The sequence below is a fragment of the Eurosta solidaginis genome, chromosome 1 (assembly GCF_040869045.1).
Source record: "Eurosta solidaginis isolate ZX-2024a chromosome 1, ASM4086904v1, whole genome shotgun sequence".
In the NCBI taxonomy this organism is placed as follows: Eukaryota; Metazoa; Arthropoda; class Insecta; order Diptera; family Tephritidae; genus Eurosta; species Eurosta solidaginis.
The window spans coordinates 243,150,971-243,164,678 of record NC_090319.1 but is presented as its reverse complement, the minus strand read 5'-3'; the positions used below and the strand labels follow the sequence as shown (position 1 = coordinate 243,164,678).

General features: G+C 34.8%; 1 protein-coding gene across 9 annotated transcripts in view; it reads right to left on the bottom strand.

The window, feature by feature from the left end:
- The window catches only part of Antp (Antennapedia), a 971,420-nt gene that overhangs the window by 9,365 nt on the left and 948,347 nt on the right, over positions 1–13,708 (bottom strand). The gene's annotated exons all lie outside the window — the stretch shown is intronic.

The following is a 13,708-nucleotide window of genomic DNA, read 5'->3' as shown; positions in this document are numbered from 1 at the left end:
GAATGCCAATCCCGGGATCCCAATATTTTTAAGTCCCCAAAATCTCAAAACTTTTTAGAAGTAATCCGGGCAATTTCGGAATTTGTAACATATTACGAAATATAAGAAATGGAGGCGCAAAATTCCTCTTCGTAGCAAAGATGCAACATCACAAAACTTTTTATTCCGAATTCTTTGAACTTTTAAAATATGCAATTACAATATGCTGAATCTCCTTGCAAAACCAATGCATTTTTTTTGCAAACAAACAAAACAAACAAATGGAAATTTTTTTAAGATCGCGGGTTCGAACCGAGCTCAAGGCCTAACCTCAGGAAATTTTGTTATATGCAATCACTTTCTTTAATTCTGTTTACACATTTTTTGTTATATATTAAAGCAGTTTAGAAATTTTTTTAAGATCGCGGGTTCGAACCGAGCTCAAGGCCTAACCTCAGGAAATTTTGTTATATGCAATCACTTTCTTTAATTCTGTTTACACATTTTTTGTTATATATTAAAGCAGTTTAGAGTTTTTCGCATATTATATTGGGATCTTTGCATCAGTAAATGCAAACTACGGATAGTGAACAACTTTTTTCATTTTAAAATTTGTCGTTGTACATTTGGTTTTGTATTGACAGTTGTTGATTTGCTATTCATTGAAAAATAAATTATGGTTTTTGATGTTGCATATATGAAATGACGAAGCAAATGCATAGACAAATAATTTGTTAGTGTTTTGTTTGCTAAGCAAAGATCCTATACCATTTGCACAAAGTTCTGAACTCCCTTATTGAAATTTTTTTTCCTCAATTACCAAAAGCATTTTGCGATGGAAATTTTACCAAACATGGTAGAAAAATTTATTGATTGACGTACACCTTTCAGTAGTGTATTTTTAAACCTAGAGTCTACTTGTGCACAAGGTATTATAACTTTAATTGAATAACGGTAGTACGCAATGGCATAAAGGAATCGAGATAGATTATCAGGATCGAAAAAGATTTTGATTGTGCCATGTCCGTCCGTCCATTAATACGATGACTAGCTAATTGAGATATCTTCACGAAATTTCATATACTGGCTTATCTGGACCCACTATACTTAGATTGGTATTGAAAATCGGCAGGCTGAAAACATGCTATAATTCATAACGAAAGACGGACAAAGTGGGTGACCTTGTGTCTCGATATAGAAATTTTTCCTCATATAAGTTATTATACTCAGTTGAGCAGAGCTCACAGAGTATATTAACTTTGATTGGATAACGGTTGGTTGTACAGGTATAAAGGAATCGGGATAGATATAGACTTCCATATATCAAAATCATCAGTATCGAAAAAAATTCGATTGAGCCATGTCTGTCCGTCCGTCCGTCTGTCCGTTAACACGATAACTTGAGTAAATTTTGAGGTATGAATTTGGTATGAAGGTCCCTGGGCACTCATCTCAGATCCCTATTTAAAATGAACGATTTCGGACAATAACCACGCCCACTTTTTCGATATCTAAAATTTCGAAAAATCGAAAAAGTGCGATAATTCATTACCAAATACGGATTAAGCGATGAAACATGGAAGGTGAGTTGAACATATGACGTAGAATAAAGAAGGTAATTTAGAAGTTTTGCAAGCTGTAATTTGGCAGTCGTTGAAGATATCATGATGAAATTTGGCAGGAACGTTACTCTAATTACTATATGTCTGCTTAACAAAAATTAGCAAAATCGGAGAACGACCACACCCACTTTTTAAAATTTTTTTTTTTTTAATTCAAATTTTAAAAGAAAAGTTAATATCTTTACAGTATATAAGTAAATTATGTCAAAATTCAACTCCAGTAATGATATGGTGCAACAAAATACAACAATAAAAGAAGATTTCAAAACGGGCGTGGCTCCGCCTTTTTTCATTTAATTTGTCTAGGATACTTTTAATGCCATAAGTCGAACAAAAATTTACCAATCCTTGTGAAATTTGGTAGAGGCTTAGATTCTAGGACGATAACTATTTTCTGTGAAAAAGGGCGAAATCGGTTGAAGCCGCGCCCAGTTTTTATACACAGTCGACCGTCTGTCCTTCCGCTCGGCCTTTAACACGATAACTTGAGCAAAAATCGATATATCTTTACTAAAATCAGTTCACGTACTTATCTGAACTCACTTTGTATTGGTGTAAAAAAACAGAAATCCGACTATGACCACGCCCACTTTTACGATATCGAAAATTACGAAAAATTAAAAAATGCCATAATTATATACCAAATACGAAAAAAGGGATGAAACATGGTAATTGTATTGGTCTATTGACGCAAAATATAACTTTAGAAAAAAATGGGTGTGACACCTACCATATTAAGTAAAAGAAAATGAAAAAGTTTTGCAGGGCGAAATCAAAAGCCCTTGGAATCTTGGAAGGAATACTGTTCGTGGTATTACATATATAAATAAATAAGCGGTACCCGACAGATGATGTTCTGGATCACCATGGTCCACATCTCGAAAACGCCTTCACATACACTACTAAGGGCCACTCCCTTTTAAAACCCTCATTAATACCTTTCTTTTGATACCCATATCGTACAAACAAATTCTAGAGTCACCCCTGGTCCATCTTTATGGAGATATCTCGAAAAGGCGTCCATCTATAGAACTTAGGCCCATGCCCTTTTAAAATACTCATTAATACCTTTCACTTGATACCCATATCGTACAAAATAAATTCTAGAGTCCCCCCTGGTCCACCTTTATGGCGATATCCCTAAATGGCGTCCATCTATAGAACTATGGCCCACTTCCTCTTAAAATACTCTTTAATACCTTCCATTTGATACACATGTCATACAAACACATTCCAGGTTTACCCTAGGTTCTTTTTACAACATGGTGATTTTCCCTTACTTTGTCTCCACAGCTCTCAACTGAGTATGTAATGTTCGGTTACACCCGAACTTAGCCTTCCTTACTTGTTTCTTAAATGCTTTCAAATGGGCCCGGCAAGAAAATTTGAAAGTTTTGCAAGCCGTAAATCAGAAGCCGTTAGTACCAGTTTACAATTTTGCAGAATTATGGCATTTGGAATTATATTTAAATCTGAGGAAGGTTCGCTAAAGACCAAGCCGACATTTTTTTTTTTATTTGCTCAAAGTTTTAGTGATGGTTAAAAATTGGCAATGTATTTTTGACGCGTAACCCACTGCGTTTATGGATACGTTAGTGCAAACTATGAAAATTTAAAAAATATTGTAACTGGTACGGTAATGCTACTTTTAGTTTTCGCTCCTCAGCGACAAATTTAGACAGGATTTGGCAAGAGGGAACATTGTTTCCATGACTATAATTGTTTTATATCTTCTTATCGAAGACGAAATATTGCATGGGTTTAAGTAGTATAGTAGCATATGGAAGCTTCCACCAAATCGGACCCCTCTGTTGCAGGGTACAAAAACGTTTACATACATTCACGTAAGGCTACTTCATTTTCATTTAATATATTTTGGCATTTGAATATTGTGTCAAGGTTCCAACCTCGCGTCACAGATGATAACGAAATAATTTGAAAAATCTTTAAAGTTATAACTAATCGTAATTGCAAAGATTTTTTACGAAGTTGCCCTTCTTGTACAAACACAAAATTAAACTGAGAGGAAATTGACAAACTTCTTCTCTAACTCGAAACAAATCTCAAGATCTTTGGAAGTTTGTACGGCTCACACTTAATATGTCAACTTTAAAAGAAATTGTGCCGCGATCCTAGCTGATAAAGAGGGAAAAGTCAATAAATAACATGTGAACTAAAATTTTCGAAAATTTAATTCTTCACATCGTGTCAAACACCATCTAAATATTACAAAACCAATGTTTCAGTAAGAAATGTTAGACCGTTTTTCTAACTTTTTATACTCGTCGAACCCTAACATTTAATACATTTCCTTGATAATTAGTATATTTCATATTTATTCTTTCCAATGTTTATGTTGGCGAAATTAATTTTTTCACAATTTTCGCCAAAGATGACGAAATAAATTGGAGATAGATGTTAACACTTTGCATATAACACAAAGAAATAAAAGTGGTACGTCAATGAAATTTTTGTATGTTCAACTTCCTATGTAAAAAAGGTCGAATATAAAATTCCAGCGAAATCGGGAGACGTTTACATAGCTTACATGGGGAGGCACACTGTATAGGAGTGTGAGTAACTTATAGAATTTTCTTTTCTGGCTAAAATGTTACGCTTTTCGTACGCTGCGCAAGGGTTGTAAATATAATTTGTTCTATTCTAAAAAACAAGCAACGCTTTTTAGTTCTTTTGTGAAAATTGTTACCTGCTCGCAACGCAAAAGCGTTACACTTTTACCCCAGATAAAATGACGGTGTGGCAGTGTAACCCTGCCAAAACAGGTGATCGTGACAATTTATTTTCCTAACCTCACAAATTTTTAGCGGAGAAAATTGAAATGAAGGCAATAATTGCTAATTCATTTTTATTATTATTGACAATGCGCTTGTGAGAATCAGAGTAGCAATTTATGTTCTTTTCATGCACTATAAACGATGACACTTTTCAAGGGTAGGAGTACTCTATTAAGGTTTCACCATTTATTTAGGCAACCATTTTTTTCAGAAAAGAAAACGAACAAAGCAAAAAACTTGCACAGAGCTTAACATTTTACGTTTTCACGAAGTCAGTTTCAGAGATATATGTACAAAAAATGTTTGTTGTGGATATAAAACTAGACCTCTACTTCCTATTGAGCTGTTTTACGCAAAAGGGGATATTCGACCCTTGATCCCTTATTTACACAAAACTCCTCAATTGTAAATTGTGTGCAAAGAAACAACACTGTTGATTCGATTCGAGCAAACCTCATGTAATTGAATCATGGTGCTGGCCTGGCTTTTTTCATCACAAAATATCAAAATGTTAAACTGTCACTCCTTATTTAATAAAAATTTAACAGGTTTATAAATATTTTTAAAATGACATTTCCATACGAAACTCGAACTAAAAGCCTTTGGGCAGAGTGATCGCTATGAGCTATGCTAGGCGATAAGCAATTTTTATTTTCATATATTTTACAAGCTTGAAACGTTTCTATTTTTATATTAAAGCAACGCTTCTCGCCTTCACTCTGCCGTCAGCTTTATAAAGTCACTTTATTTTTTATGAATGAGACGCTAATAATATAAAATATGTTTTAAATGTTTTGAATACTTTTTGATAAATAATATTCAGATGTTGGCCGTAATAGCTGAAAATGGAATACGAGTGAAAGTGCAAAATGCAAAATTTGCCATTTGCCTTTGGAAAATGTGATGAAAACTACTTACTCGGATATAATTTATATACTTAAACGGGAAAATCAAGGTTTAAAAAGCAAAGTTTGTAGCACAAGTAACTTATATTAGCGATTTTACTGGTCAACTGCTGCGGAGCTATTTATATTTCATGTATGTATGTACGTAGGTATTCAATTCAGATACACAAGATCAGAGGGCGACCTTATCAAATCAGACTATTTATAATTGTCAGTATGTTCTTAAAATTTTTATTTTCCAATGGCAAGTTGCTTTGCTGTTCCTTTTGTCGGTTGTGATTATTGTAACGAAACTTCGTCTAGAGTTCAAATATCGCACTCCTAGATCAAAAGGGAGCCAACTCAAAAATGTGAAGTTATGAAGTTCTGAGTACTACCAAGCCTCCCAATTCAATAGCTACCGAACTGTATACTTAGTTTTGGTATACCTCCACTAATCAGCGAGAAAAGGCTTTGTAAAAAACAGAAACATGAAAAAAAACATGAATGCATATGGGGGAGGTAGACAGTTTTTCACGTTTTCTGAACATTGAAATTTTTGAGTTTATCGCTTTTTTGATATGTGTGTACATGCCCGAAGGGAGCTAAGTCAATAATTAGATATTCGGAAGTTATTCATACCACCAATTCAATATATACTGAGCTGTATGCTCGATTAAATAACTCCACCAATCACCAGGAAAGGGCTTTGTAAAATATCAAAATTTTATAGACCCATTTCTGAACATTGTAAATTTTAAAGTTGATCGCTGTTAGATATAGGTGTGTGATATAAGGTAAATAAAATAAAAATAAATTTAAGGCGCGATAACCTCCGAAGAGACCTAAGGCCGAGCTTCTCTCTTCCAACTTGCGTCGTGCTCCTCTTGATTTTCCCTACAAATTGGCCGGACGGGACCTACATGTTTTATGCCGACTCCGAACGGCATCTGCAAAGCAGATGAGTTTTCACTGAGAGCTTTTCATGGCAGAAATACACCCGGAGTGCTTGCCAAACACTGCCGAGGGGCGACCCCGCTTTGAAAAATTTTCTTCTAATTGAAAAATCTTATTTCTAAAATTTTGATGTTGCTTTGCCCGGGAGTTGAACCCAGGGCATACGGTGTGATAGGCGGAGTACGCTACCATCACACCACGGTGGCCGCCAAGGTGATATAAGGTATGATATTTTAAAATGATTCGATGCATATGCTAACTCGGAATTGCTAAGTTCTGGGCCACGAATACCACAAAATTCTTCAACTCGTTGGCCTGCGATCAATATTAAATTCCATGCGTATTTTCTTCTTAACCAAAAGAGCGGGTTCTTTGTGACTTCAATGTCTAAATCGCAACCTTGTAGCGTTCTCTTTTCTGAAAAAAAAAAAAAAAATATTGATCTAGTGTTACTTTCACTCTTGAATTGAGTTAATTGACTCTCTGAGGATTGGCGGAATTTGTAGATGTTTTATTGCTCCTTTAGAAGAAAGTACTTTTTGAACTGAATACACAGATTTTAGGGAAAGCTGACGGGGTCACATTACAACATTAAGAAAACACTTCTAACCACTTTGTTCAGAAACGCTTACACGCTGAATGCCTAAAATAACTTCAAAGGGTTCATGTTGAACTTCAAAATAAAATATTTTCGAGTTAGCTCCGTTTCGATTTAACTGTGCGATATCTGCATACATTTGTTGGAACATGTACATACGTAAACGGATTTCTTAACGCATATTCTGTCTGATTTTAGCCTGTACCAGCGGCAGATGACATCAGCAACTGCGGGATAACTAATTATATGCGGTAAAATGAAAATGCTAGTATCTTTTTTTTCTATTTTGGACAGCCATATTACTCTGCCTCAGAATATTGATATGAAAAGGGGACCGAGCACACTGAAATCAAAGACATTTCAAAAGGAGCAACTATGCACAAATATACATACATACATACATACATATTTGGGTAAGCAATTATATTTACAGAATTTGCTGCTTCCTTTGAAGAAACGAATGCACTTTGCTCAAACCGCAGACAAGTGCGATCAATCAAGATTGAATGCATTTCGTGTTGGACGCATACCCACTCCCTTATATAACCGTTTGGAGAACTAATAAAATTGTAAATGTGATGCCCCTCTTATACAGTGTAGGTGAAATAATCCCACATCTGAGATATTTTTTTATCCGAAAACTGACATAATGTTTTGAAGACATCTGAGGAAAGTACATATGTGCATGTCGTCGTTATGTTCTACATGGTGGGTTGTGTGGCATAGTGGACAATGTGTCCGTCTTACGTACCATGGGTCGAAACCAAAACATACCCAAAAATAAAATTATTCCACTATTTTCCCGGTGAACTGGGAAACATGGCAGGAACCGTCTTCCTCTCGAACGCAATAAAATCGAAAAAAGTTCTCAAATAGTTTAACCCCTCAGACCTCTTGAAAGCATAGTTTTGTCTCAAATGCATCTTTGACAACCATACATAGATGCATACATACATATGTACATATACATATGTATGTGTGCATGTATGTATATCTATATAAAAATACAAAAAGTTGTTAATTAATTTTATCAGTGCATGACACTTGCTTTTTGATATCTACTGTATAACCAATAGTTCCATTACACATGCTCATATACAGTTTTCAAACATATCATCGGTAAAAGTGCAAAGGCACACAACAAAGATTTGTGTGAAAATTTTCTAAGGCTTTTGCCTGCAACAACTTTAATTTATAAATTTTTTTTATTTTGAAACTAGATATGTACATATATACATATAGATATGTGTGATAAAACCATGGTTTTTTTATTTTGCTGCCTGTATATGAAATGTAATTATTTTAATGATTTCCTTCAAGGCAACAAACTAACAAATATAACTGCATACACTCATAAGAATAATGTACAAACGTTTGCCGATCCAATCCGACTGCTCAGCAAACGACGAATCCATCATCAGTAATAATAACGGGTCGATAATGACAGCAACAACAAAGAATAAATAGTAATAATGATGATATATTCAGTAAAAATGGTGGCCTAATCGCAATTTAATTACAACATGGACGCTTACTTTCATATCAAAAATTAGTGATTACCCCCGAATGAGTGCGTGAGGTGCGTGCACATTTATGTCCGTTGGCTCTTTCACAATCTTTTTATGCTTTGTTGGGTGGGTTGCAAAGTCATTTTTATTATGGCGAAGTAGCTACTTTTTGCTGCCTTAAGTATTTACAGTCAGGCATTTTTGACATGCAAAGGTGCTATCTCATCGTGGTATTATGCTATTATTTTTGTTTTTGTGTGCCATTAATGTGTTTTTAATAATTTTTCGTTGTATGTTGATATGTAATACTTCTATATCACTACTACTGAACTGTGCAGCCTGTCAAACATTACAGTACAGATATACAACGGGAGAAGGAGACAAAATCTCAAGGTTGTCGTTAAATTTTTGTAAAAAAGGATCTTAAATATTTCAGAGCACAAAAAAAGTCCGTTTGTCGCACCATCTGTGGACGTATGTAATATTTATATAGTGTCAGAGAAAGCTTTAAGATAAGTTCTCAAGGCATGCCCAATTGGAAATGCAAAATTAAGTTTAATAAATAAAAATTTTCAAAATACAAGTGATGCATTCTCCAATAGTATCATGGACGATCACATAGCCACCGAAAATTTATTTAGCAATGACATCTTTAATAATCACCGGACACAGCTGTGTAATGAAGTAATACGTTTTTATTTGGATATTCGTTTGTTTTGAAACAAAAAAAGCACGGACGAAAAAGAATATGTTAGAAAAAAATTTACAAAATTGATGTTATTTCAACACCAATAGCAGCCAGCCCAGTACTCATATTGTAACGAATTTACTGCAAATCCTCTTATTTGCAATCTTCTACTAAGTTCGAATCACTAAACCGTTGAATAAATAACTCCAATATTGAATAATGGAAAAATGGCCTTTATTAAAGTACTTCACAATAACACTTATACTTTGCAACTAGCTTGCTTAATAACCAAACTGACTAATAGCTTAAATGAAACTGATCTATTGCCCGACAGATAGCGTGCTTAACTGAAACTGCTCATAGTGCCTCTACCGCTGATGTTTTTATGCTCTATGATTTCCTCGTGGCATCTTCTAGGCGCTTCCAGAATTTACTTAGTTAGTTATAAATTTAACAGCTACAACTACTGAAGTATAATTTTTATAGCTTCTCTCACACCCCATGCGATTGTAGGTGTGAGCGACACTTCCCCAATCACAATTGCATACCTTTAGAAGCATTTCAGATAAGATATCTGCATGTGCTTGTGCGTTGCTCTCAGCTGCGTGTACCTACATATGTGTAGACATAATGATTGATTCCTTTATGTAGGTACATAATGATTGATCTATGGATGTGCATGCAAAGCGCTGCTTAGCATCGGCTTAGAGATGGCAGCACCCCTTAGTTTTGCTAATATTCGTAACAATATTTTGTTTACTTCATCAAAAATTTACTTCATTAAAAAACTCAAAATAAGTAAAATTTTGAAAACGTTTACATACCGTTTCTAATTCACTTTAAATTATTTTTAAAAATGTTTAAAGAAATTCTTGTTGGGATGTATGTATAAGTATATTTTTATACATGTATATTTTAATTTTTTTCATTTCAAAAAATCTCTTTGTTTTTTTTTTTACTATTTATGTAAATAATGTACTTTGTATGTCTGCAGCCCATGTTTAAATAATAAACACATCAAGCCTTGTATTGTATTTGTTGGCCTTTTCATTGTTTAATCGACTTAATTGAGATTTTATAAAAATTAGTATGCAGAAGTTGGGTAAAGGGGATAGTGACCCGTTGTTAAGCCCCCTTTAATACTTTTTTTACACACGCTACTACAATTCACTAACCCTAACAAAGCCCGCGCATGCGCAGAACATACATTTGCACAGTTTCAGCAAGTAATGATTGACAGAAAATTTGCACATTAGGAAGATAGAAAGGTATTGATATAGAAGTACTATATATATGGCATATACATAGTTGCTGTACTTAGCCACATGCCGCCAGTGCAATCACAGTAACAAACCTTTATCAGTTTAATCGCATTTATCACTATGCCGCCAAAAGGTGAGAAAGAGCCAAATGGTTCAATGTTAAACATTGGCGCCACAACAATGTCTACCTCTTGATGAATTGTCAAGTTGGTGCTTTTAAAAAAATGGGGCAGGGGTACCAGATATTTTCCCAAGTAGTAGCCATCACTGAATTGAATGGTTATTAAGAACCAACGTCATCCTAAAGTCCCAGTTATTTATAGGTAAGCTAGAAAACGAAGATTATAAAGTCAACAAAGCATTTCACCGACTCTAAACTTTGCTATACTTACATCTGCAGAAATTTTTGCTTCCTTTACTGCAACGAGTGATGATTAAACGTAATTATCTTATATTCTATAGAAACTTATATTTGCTTGCTTGTACGTATTGAAGGATCAGCCAAACAAATTATCGGATTTGAATAAAAGTGTCGTCGGGAAAGGTAATAGGCCTGCTAAAAGTATTTTTAAATAAACGTCCGGGCACCTTCCAATCAAATAAGATATTTAATTGTTATGAGATGCGTTTCAAGGCGGAAAGGGAACATTCATATTTTAGAACCCCTCATCAATGAAGCGGTCGTTTGAAATTTGGTACTTTAGAAGCCTTCTACATTTGTAAATATTTAGAAGAATTTTTTGACTGAACTATTCGGAAAAATTTGATGCATGGTTCCGAAGGTAGAGCGTGAGAAAAAAAGAAAAGGAAAGAGAGGGCAGAAACGGGAAGATTATAAAAAGGGGTTTGAAAAGGAACATGAAGGGGGAATGGTACAGGGACGAGAAGAAGGGATGAAACCTAAAACGTAAATGGGGAGAGAAAAGAGAAGGCAAAGAGGGATGGAGAGGTAGAGGAAGAAATAGATAGAGCTTGGAAAAGTTAGGAAGAGCGAAAAAGGAAAAAGGGGAGAAGAAAACGAAACGAGGGAAAGGAACAAGGGAGTTGAAAAGTGAATCAAAGCTGACTAGAGCTGGACAGGGACAGAGAAAAGTAAACACAAAAGGACAGAAATAGGGATAGAGAGAAAGGGAAGCAGAGGACGATTAGAAGTGAGAACGATAGAGAAATGGAGAAACAAAAAAGTGGGCGATAGAAAGGTAGAGGTAAGCTATAATTAAACAAAGCGGGAGACAGAGACACGGAAAGCCAAACCGGAAACTGGATGATGATGGAGGAGATAACGTTAATGATAACAAGAAAGTGAGGCAGAGGAAGAGGAAGACTAAAAGGGAAGGGAGAGGGATAGGGAGTTGGAACGGCAGGGAAACGGGTAAAAGAGAGGTAGGGATAAGATAAAACTAAACAAAATGACATTCTCCAATATATTGAAAATTTCTGAAATTAGTTTTTACTGTGGTAGCAAGGTGCCCGCCAATAGCTTATATCTAATTGTAGCAGTATACATTTTTTACTTTTCTTTCAACGTGGAATTACAAAAATAAAAGCAAATAAGTTAAAACTAGATATTAATATAAATAAAGATTTTAGGCAATAAAAATAAATGTTGCGTGTCCAAATATCACTTGTAGTTAAACAATTATTTAGGAAAATTTGTTGACAATAAGCTCTCTATATTTAAGGCAATTTCTTATACATATAGACGTATAATGAATGATAGCTGTACACTTTAAAGGTATTTTTCAACTTCTACCGATCTAAAACTTTCTCACCAAACAATTATACCGAATATTTATATATATCGGACATAACCCAAAGAAATCAGCTGCACAGAGCAGTTTAAAGTCGCAACATTTTTAAAAAATCTAGCATTAAGATTTAACAAGCCGCCCCTAGCTCGGAAAATCAGAATACTAAAAGCGGGACAGTCAATATGGTGAAAAACTTAAACAGCTCGAAATATAAAGCATGTCTGTACTTATAAATATATCATTTCAATCGCTTGGATTATAATTGTAGTTGAAACTCGCCATGATGGCAGCGTAGTGGCTAAAGTCTATGCTATAATGGCAAATAATATACCAACTATTAAACCATCACTGCAAAACTAATAGTTTTAATATTTATATGGAGAAAAGAAAGTAATAATACTACAGTTTATGTAATTCTCTAGAATATATATCTGTGGCTTCTTGGTATAACTGTTCTCGAGAGAACCAGCCATACAATTTCTGAAGTGTTTTTCAGAAGTTACAAACTTCAATGATTTTTCATTTATAAATATCATTGTTTGCGTTGCTAATGTTAAAATATTAAAAAAAAATGTATGCCGGGGAAAACGCCGAGTTCATCGGTTATGCCCAAAAAAATCCAGTTTTGTTTGGTTGAGATATGTCGATGTTATGAACTGAGTATTGGATATTACAGTGCAAGTTACAGATATCGAATCGTTATGCCGGGAAGCTACAGATATGTAGTAATAACAAAATATATCATTATTCTTCATAATATGCCTACCAAGTTCCTGTAGTTTATAACAGATGTTGGGCTACAGCTAGGCACGTAGCCAGGGGGGACTCAATTTCCTCAACTCGCGTCTCGCAAATTCGAATGTCAGGCATGGCGAAAGCGGTTTTGGATTTTCTTGAAGAAATATAGCTCTTTCAAGCCCTTTTACCGTGACTCTAGCCCCAAGGCGAATCTCATTGATTGTACGTTGTTTTTTTTTCTCAACTAGATAACATTTATACGGCCCATACATGACACAAAATCCATTCTGTCGATCGCTATTTTGCAGTGGTACAAGGAGCTTGGTCTAGATATGAATAAGTACGTAGGACAGGGATACGATGGAGCCACAAATATGGCAGGTCATTTGAGTGGAGTGCAGAAAAGAATAAAGAATGAATACCGTAATCCAAGATATTATCACTGTGCGAGTCACCGTTTAAATCTAGCTGTTTCAAGTGCAATGACGATCCCTGCCATCCGTAACTGTCATGGAGTTGTTGGTAAAATTATAAATATATTCAGAAACACTCCAAACGCAAGCAAGATGTTTCGCAAAAGCATCAAAAAGTATGCTCGCGAGAGTAAAAAAAAGCGATTGCTTCGGTTTTGTGAAACCAGATTCATGATAGCATTATCACATTCATGGAACTTTTTGAATGCATTGCTATTAGTTTTGAGGAAGTAGCTGGTGAAACGTGGTCGATATATACAACAGTATCTGCTCTTTTTGCTGCAATTCAAAAAAGTGACTTTATCGTAAGTATTTTGGTATCTGTGTTTCGGTGTTTCTCCAAGCAAAATCTTTAGACTTTATCTCTGCTATAAAGAAGTAATACAGTCCTTGCGTAAAATTAGACAATCTGCTGATGATTTTTTCGGGCAAGTCTTCATTTCCGCATCAAAA